This window comes from Xyrauchen texanus, chromosome 26, assembly GCF_025860055.1.
Source record: "Xyrauchen texanus isolate HMW12.3.18 chromosome 26, RBS_HiC_50CHRs, whole genome shotgun sequence".
NCBI lineage: Eukaryota > Metazoa > Chordata > Actinopteri > Cypriniformes > Catostomidae > Xyrauchen > Xyrauchen texanus.
Window position 1 is genome coordinate 35,013,083 of NC_068301.1, and position 8,390 is coordinate 35,021,472.

Here is an 8,390-nt window from a genome sequence, read left to right on the forward strand (position 1 = left end):
ATATTCAGATACATACAAATATATCATTGTTTGACACTATAGGAAAATCGACTAGATTGCGTCACACGCAATGTATCAAGGCAGTGGGAGGTCGCTGCTGAGCTCTTTTGCTGTGATTTACAATTCCATAATAACAACGACTTCTCTGATTGGTGGATCGCTCTTCAGGATTATGGGTAGTGTAGTTCCCCCCCTTTCGGCTATTAGACATTTTTTTATTTATTTAATTTTTATGAAGTTTTATGAAATCACATTCACGTAATCTTGGAGCTTAGTGAATCTTTATTAAAAGGTCTTGAAAAATATAATTGTTAAGACTCTATTTCTCTAGAGTAAATGAATGCCATTTCAATTCTGGAAACCTGTTGTTGCACTTATGAGATTACTCCCATAAAGGAGCTCTCTGACTCTGAACATGTTTGTCTATAAATCTGCAGTATGCAAATCAGTCTCAAGGGTGTCAGACAAAAAAGGAATGAATGAGCCAGAATGATAGACATAAAAGTGAAGGTGAAAATACTTTGATGGACTTTCAAGCAGTAGGTCGGCCTTCATGTTCATAACAGTCCCATGGGTCTGTTAACGCTCCTCTGTGAATCATGAGTGTAGCAATGAATAACAATGTGCTAACAATACAGAATGTTTGCCTAAATATTATCAGACAAATGAGGGGGAATGTTCTCATTTTAGTCTGTGAGCGTGTAACAAATTAATTCACTAGAAGCAGGGATAATGCAGCATAACAAGCAAGCTCCAATGACACAATACTAGAGTGAATCTCACAAAACCTGACAAGAACATATCCTGTGTGTGGTTCACCCCAAAAATAATACATATATTTTGCTTAAAGAAAATGAAATCTATCTTTAAAGGTTCAGGTCAGTCTCATTAAGAATACATCATCGTAGTGACTTTTTACCTGAATCATCAATATGTCATTGCCGTGCCGTTCTCACCTCAGTTCATTTAAGTTTTCCTAATTAAACAGTTCTTAAAATGACACAGTTTGGAATCATAACTCAGATATATACGTTCTTTAAACTTTGGCTTCAAGTACAACTAACTCAAAATTATCAAGTACAAAATTGCCGCTGTGTGGAATACCCAAAATCCCTTGCTCTTGAATAAATGATGTATGTTTGGTCAAAACAAGGGAACTTAAAATAATAATTGTCATTTAAAAATGTATATAGTTTTAATTCTTATGACTATTGTTGTAGCTAATTGATAATCGTGTAAAGTCACCATTAAAGAGATTAGAGCCTGTTAAATGTATATTTTTCTTTACTCAATTGTACTTTACTAAAGAGCAGATTTATGTGCAGTAAGAAGTTCTGAGGAGAATCCAATGTGTCATATGACTAACCGAGATTCCAGTCATAATTTCCCTTATACTGTATAAGACATGATATAACGCAATGCAAATAATTAAATAAAACATAGATACTTTAATCACATATTTAAGTTTACTTGTAACTAACTAAAGTTATGTTCAGTTTTCTTTAGCCAAATAAGTATGTTTACTTAAATAAAAATAAAAAAAGCATGCAAACTGATGCCTTAAAAAATCTAAGTAAAGTTCACTAATTATACATTATACTGTCATACTGATATTTTAGATCCCCTAACCCAACCTCACCCTTAAACTGTAAACACTTAATGATAAAATCAATAATATAAAACATGTAACAGGCAGGTAAATGTAGTCACAATAACACTTTATTTACATTGCACTATTATATATATATATATATATATATATATATATATATATATATATATATATATATATATATATAATATTATAATAATACAAAAAATATTAGAATTGAAATGTACATCATGGTAGTATACATATTTGGTACTTTCTTAAATGAATGATGATTTAGTCATCATTGCAAAATGTTCATAATAATTAAGTTAAGTACAGCAAAATAGTATCTGTTGTACTGTTAATTACTTTTATGAAATGTAATCTGTATACTGTAATAAATACTGTAATAAAAAAAAAAGAGTCATTTTCATTATTGTGGTAATAACTATATATATTTAGAGTTAAGTGCCTTACTCAAAGACACAATGGTGGTGGCTGTAGGGATCGAACCAGCGCCCTTCTGCTTACCGTTTTCAGTACTGTAATGCAAAACATAATATATTTTTTACATTTTATCATACATACTGGTAATATCTGTTGTACTGCCTTTATTTAATGCTGATTTAAATAAAAAATAAAAACATTGTACTACAGTTTTTGTTATGGTGATACAGGTAAAAAAAAATAATACATTATAGTAATAAGAATTTTATAATATTCTCTAATAAAAAAACAAAACAACAACAAAAAAAAAACGTATTGTACTGCATCTGTATGTTTTACGTTTAAACATTTGGTAAGAAATGTGCTTAGTTGTCATAAATATAATGTGACAATGCCAAAAATGCAATACATTTTTCTGAAATTGTCTCCTTTTTATTTCTTTATCTGCATTATAATTTTATACTTTTTTTTGTGCTTAAGGTTATACATGAACCAAATAAGGTGAAGCCCTTTTAGTCCAGCAGTAAATGCCATTAAGTTTCCATCCAATAATGCAGGCCTCTAAATCTTTGAGCATGTTGCGCTGGAGGTCAGACATCTCTATGTGCATAATGTACTGTGCAGTGTGCATGTGTGTTACACATCCAGCCTTGAGCATCAGTATTCTATTAAATAAACATAAAATGACCTTTGAGCATCCTTCTACTCTATCCAGAGGGAAGGGAAGATTTTAATTCATTTTAACATTAATTATGGTCTTTTTCTGTAATTAAATGAGGACAAATTGCTATTGAAGTCATAATTACTTTCAATAATAATATGCAGTTATGTCCAGGGTTTGGAGGGTTACTTTCAAAATGTATTCCACAACAGATTACATGCAGTAAAATGTAATTTGTAACGAATTTCATTAGACTACTTTAAGTCAGTAATGTAATCTAAATACTTTGGATTACTTCTTCAGCACTGGTAAATCCCGAGAGCCTTGCCTCAGCGCTTCTCTTCCACTATTCAACAGCGACAACTCTCTACAGCATTAGATAATGTTATCTTAGAGATGGAATCCAGCAAACGGCCGACTCCCAGCACAACACCGACTCCTACACAAACAAAGCCAAAATAAATTGATCTACTGAATCCCGTCTGGCTAAGTGGGAACGTGATCGTGGTCGAGCGAAAACTAGAGTGAACATCGGCAGGGCATTTGATTCCTGGACGGACCTTCGTTCGATTTTGGGGATCAAAACTGACCCTGAATTGGCGTTCTTCTTATTGAACAGGTAAGCTTACATAACTGCAAATCAGGTGAAATATAGTTCCATAAGGAATGACCTGTGTAATTTTAGCTAACATGATCTTGCCTGTTAATGCTGTTAATAGCAAGCTACATTGCTTCATAACTTCCAAATAATTTCAACGATCTTCTCTTTATATAATCCGGTATACTGATTCACAGTAACTGACATAATGTTTATCTATAATTATTCAGCAAGGTAAACTACTATAACACATGAAATGAAAGCTAAACTATGATCAAGATCATGCAAAAAGCTCCATTCATTAGTGAAACGTAACTTGATTATACAGAAAATATAAACAGTCTACTATTATAAAACAATAGCGCATCGATATATCAAAATTACAGTTGTGATGGAATCACATCAATACTGAATTGTGTCAACATATTTATAATGTAGTCTATTTTAGGAACAGCTTCTGTCATCATCCACCAAATTTAGCTAACAGCTATTGATAAAGCTGGCTAGCTAGCTAACGCCGACATAGGCTATCGTATAAATCAGTCAATGTGTCATGCAAAGAAAAGTGATTATTCAAACTACAGTCTCTCATAGTCAGATCTATATCCACACTTTGTTTTAGCCCTGTTCCAGCACTGGAGAGTCAAATATAATATACAGTCTCAAAGTTTGTAGTAAAACAATCATAACTGTGTCATTTTAAATATGCTACCTCGTCTGTCAGCATGATGCCGGTTAATCACGTTCAGTCTCTTTGTACATTACGTCATTGTTTTGGTCGATGCTCGCTCACTCACGTCCCTATTGCAGTTCACTTAACGGCCACAGGTGTCATTAATAACAAGGGTTTCTGAATTTTACATACTGCACCTTTAAGAAAGTGTTTCACCGCTGTTCAAATGCACTTTGGATCGCATCATTTATATGGATAAATGTTTTCCAACTGAACAGATTAATATTAAATGAAAAAAAGACGATAAAATGCAAAGTAATCTCTTAAGTAATCGAAATACATTTTGAATGTAAAAATATTCTGATTACCATCGATTTAAATTGTAACTGTAGTGGAATACAGTTACAAATATTTTGTATTTTAAATATGTAATCCTGTTTCATGTATTCTGTTACTTTCCAACCCTGATTATATATTAATTTGGCATATGAAGTAATGGCCCATCTTGTGTCTACTGGATTTGGTCTGCATTTTGTGTGTGACCTCATTTGAGATGATGAAACTTCAGTGGATTGGAATGGGTTTGGATAGACACTTTGACAAGCCATTGATGCTCTATAATGATGCATACTTATGCTATGACGCATGTGCCAAATTCTTAAAAAGGTGATCATTGTATTCATGTTGGTTTTATATATAATTATTTTCACACCAATACTAATTATTATTAAAAATAGTCTATTTCATGCTTTAGTCAGAACTCAAGCCCAGTCCTGTGGTCGAGCCTCTACATCAGGGGTGCCCACACGCCATTGTACTTTTAAATGACCAACTCAATAAGATCTACCAACTAAAAAAACACAGTTTCATTTAAAATAAGAAAATGCTTGTTGGGACTACTGCATGTATCCCTACATGGAATTCATCTTCTAGTTAATAAAAAAATATATAATAATGTTCAATGTTGATATCATTCAGTTTTAAAACTAAACCCCAAACACCTACAGCACAATAGATTACAATAGCCAGGGCATTTACCTAATTCTGATGACTTGCACTGAATGGAATCAGACCGTTTTGCCTAATCTGGGCAGTAGCATCGCAATTCCGCGCTCTGTTCTATGCGCAAACCTAGTTGTCATGGCAACTGAATAAACAAAACCTCGCCTGGTCAATATTTACTTGTCAAGTGCAAGTCAGACAGAAACTTTTATTAAGATTTAATGAAAGCACATTTAAATTTTGTGCGATCTACCAGCATTGCCTTTGCGATCGACTGGTAGATTGCGATCGACGTATTGGGCACCCCTGCTCTACATTATGAACAGCAGGCCAAATTTGCTTACATTAATGCTCTCCAGAACTGTATGAATCAGAGAACTCATTAGGGTGTTGGGTTAGGGGATCTATAATATCGATATAAAAGTACTGAACTAATATATTTATAAGTATAATTAAACTTATTGTGATTAAACAAATCCAATAAATCCAAAGATTGCCAAGCCTTCGATGGAACCATCAGAACTGAGGTGAGAATGAAATGACAAGTGCTGCATTTCCCTCTACGAATGGCCTCTACAATCAACTTATGCAACAATGCTTTTGGGAAACGCAGCCAAGGGCAATTTCATGATGTATGCATAAACGGTGACGTCATCATCATGAGACTGCTAAATGTCTCTTGAATTTCGATGGTTTCATGCCCTCTGCAAAAAAAACATTGTGATTAGCACAAACCATGTTTATCCTCACTGCAAATAAACATGTATTTAATGTAGTCTGTAATTTATTTTACTTTGCATTGTATTGTCGATGGTTTTTGAGAATGAGGGCATGTCAAGTAAACTTTTCATGTTGGCATCTGCCTAATTTGGTTTGCTGCTACCAATTGTCAGATGAATTGAATATTGCAGGACAATATCATTTGAGTTTGATTGGATGCACAACCTTTTACATCAACGACAAAAGACATTTTTAAAAGTTGATAATCCTATTTACTTTGCTCTCTTAACTATTCACAATTACATTATTAGTTGGATGCTATATTTTCATCTAGCATTGCTGTCTGTGTCCCTTTCACAACTGATCTGTGACCAATTTTCACAACCCACCAGTTGAAAACCACAGCTGAAGAACAGTGCAGAAAACAGGATACAATTCTCTCCTTCTTCATTTCCCAATGGACAGCTCAGATTTTCACTTCTAACAGACTGTTGTTTTCATTTTTATATTCTCAAATCTCCACTGATCATATAAAGAGAGCTGTCTGGCAGCACACAACTGTTTCACTCCATGAGTGCCATTTCTCTCTATTTCTCTTCAGTTTGAGTTTCATGGTTCATGGAGCCATGGACAATGGAGGTGGATAAAGATGAGACATTGTACATCTGAGCAGGGAAACAAAGGAAGAAAGATTTGATTGCACATATACAAATCTGCCAAACGCGATCAGAGATGCCTGTAATCTCATGTAACCTTGTGACCCCACCTCATGCTGGAATTACAACACACTCTACAGCCTCTATGTGTCCAGTTCCATCTGTATCCCTCCCACTTGTGTTTCTTCTCTCTCTCTCTGTCTCTCTCTGTCTCTCTCTGTCTCTCTCTCTCTCTCTCTCTCTCTCTCTCTAAAAACAAACACACACACAATTCCCTCACAGATAAACTGTTCAGATAAACTATCATCTTCTTTTGTTTATTGTGAGCTGTGGTTTTGATTTGCAGGTCCACGTAACTTGTTTCCGTAGGTCTCTCATTAGTCACAAGATAACATGATTTCCACACTCATTTGTGGGGCTCATGAGATTAGTTCTGCTATTGCAGTTTAGTGTAATTGTGAGGTCACCTTAATAGTCTTTATTCCATGTGTGCACAAATGTGTAATTGTGCAGTAAAAGTGAAAATGTGTAATGCATGTTAATGTAAATAAATTGTCCCAGAGGAAAGTTTTATGACTCAGGGGTTGGCCATTCATAGCCAAGGACTCCTAATGTAGTTTTCATTTAGGTAACAACTTTATCTCAGATGTGTCTCCTGAAACTATTTAGGATAAATACAAATTTAACCAAATAAGACAGTTATTGATATACAGTAGGTATAGAGCTATAAAATGATTGTGGATATCATGGCTCAAATAATTTGCTCTTGGGAGAATCTAGAGCTCAAATCGAAATCTCTGACTTTTAATGGCAGATTTTAGGATCTTGGTAAATCTGAGCACAGTTTGAGACATTGATGAGACCTCTACAAGAACTCGAGGAGCCACATGTGAGATTACTTGAGTCTTTTTTGTGTGAGAAAGAGATTTGCTTGTCCATTTGCTGTCCAGGAGAAACAATTGAGATTTAACATGATTTTTCTTTCAAATTTCATTATTTGTCCATTTTGAATGAAGGTCTATCACAGTTTTGAGATTTGTCTAGAATGATTATGAAATGCAGTGGGTCTAGAAATCTGCCATGTTGGGACAACATGGATTTGTCTAGTGATTATGTAATATTGCGTGCTGAGATTCTGAACAAGTGTTTGGTGAGTGTGTTTCTGCTGATGCAGGTTTCATGTGCCGTGATCCGAAATGCCACATTAATAGTGCATGAGATTGGGTTATGTGAATGTGTATAAAGTGAATTCACAGTTTTGTGAGCGCATGTGTTTCGTTGACATGAGAGCTGTTTAACGGGTCTGCGGGTATGTTTTTATAATTGAGAGTATGGTTACAAGATAATTGTACTGCACCAACCACTTGGAAAAACCCCACCCCCTCAAATCCAAACACAAACACATCTTGAAAGGGGTGAACATGAAACATTCTTGCTGTAAAAGGGTGTAAAATAACTTATGGTAATACGTTTTTGCAGAGGGGTTATAAAAGATAAAAAAGTTAAGCTTAAAATGTTAAAAGTTATGGTATCTTTTATTAGCAACTTTACACTTCACAGCTGCGACTTAACTGGCAATGTGGACCTCATTTCTCATGATTGCTATAGGTCTGTAGAACAGTATGATGTCTTCAAATCTCATCAACCCATTCGGTTGCACACAGGCCATGTAATAAATACATTTGGCTTCACATTTTGTCAATGTCACCACCCTACAATGGCCATGTCAACATCTGTATTCCACAAAATTCCGAACCTGTTTAATCGTGTTTGGCATAGTAGTGGATGTCTTTTTTTCACAATAATTGTGTGTGGGCTTGTGTGGCCTACGCACCTACAGTGTAAATCCTGGTTTGTACATCTACAAAGGCGCAGTGAGTTCTTAAAAAGGTTACCTTTTGAGACAATTGGTAGCAGCAAACCAAATTAGGCAGATGCCAACATGAAAAGTTTACTTGACATGCCCTCATTCTCGAAAACCATCGACAATACAATGCAAAGTAAAATAAATTACAGACTACATTAAATACATGTTTATTTGC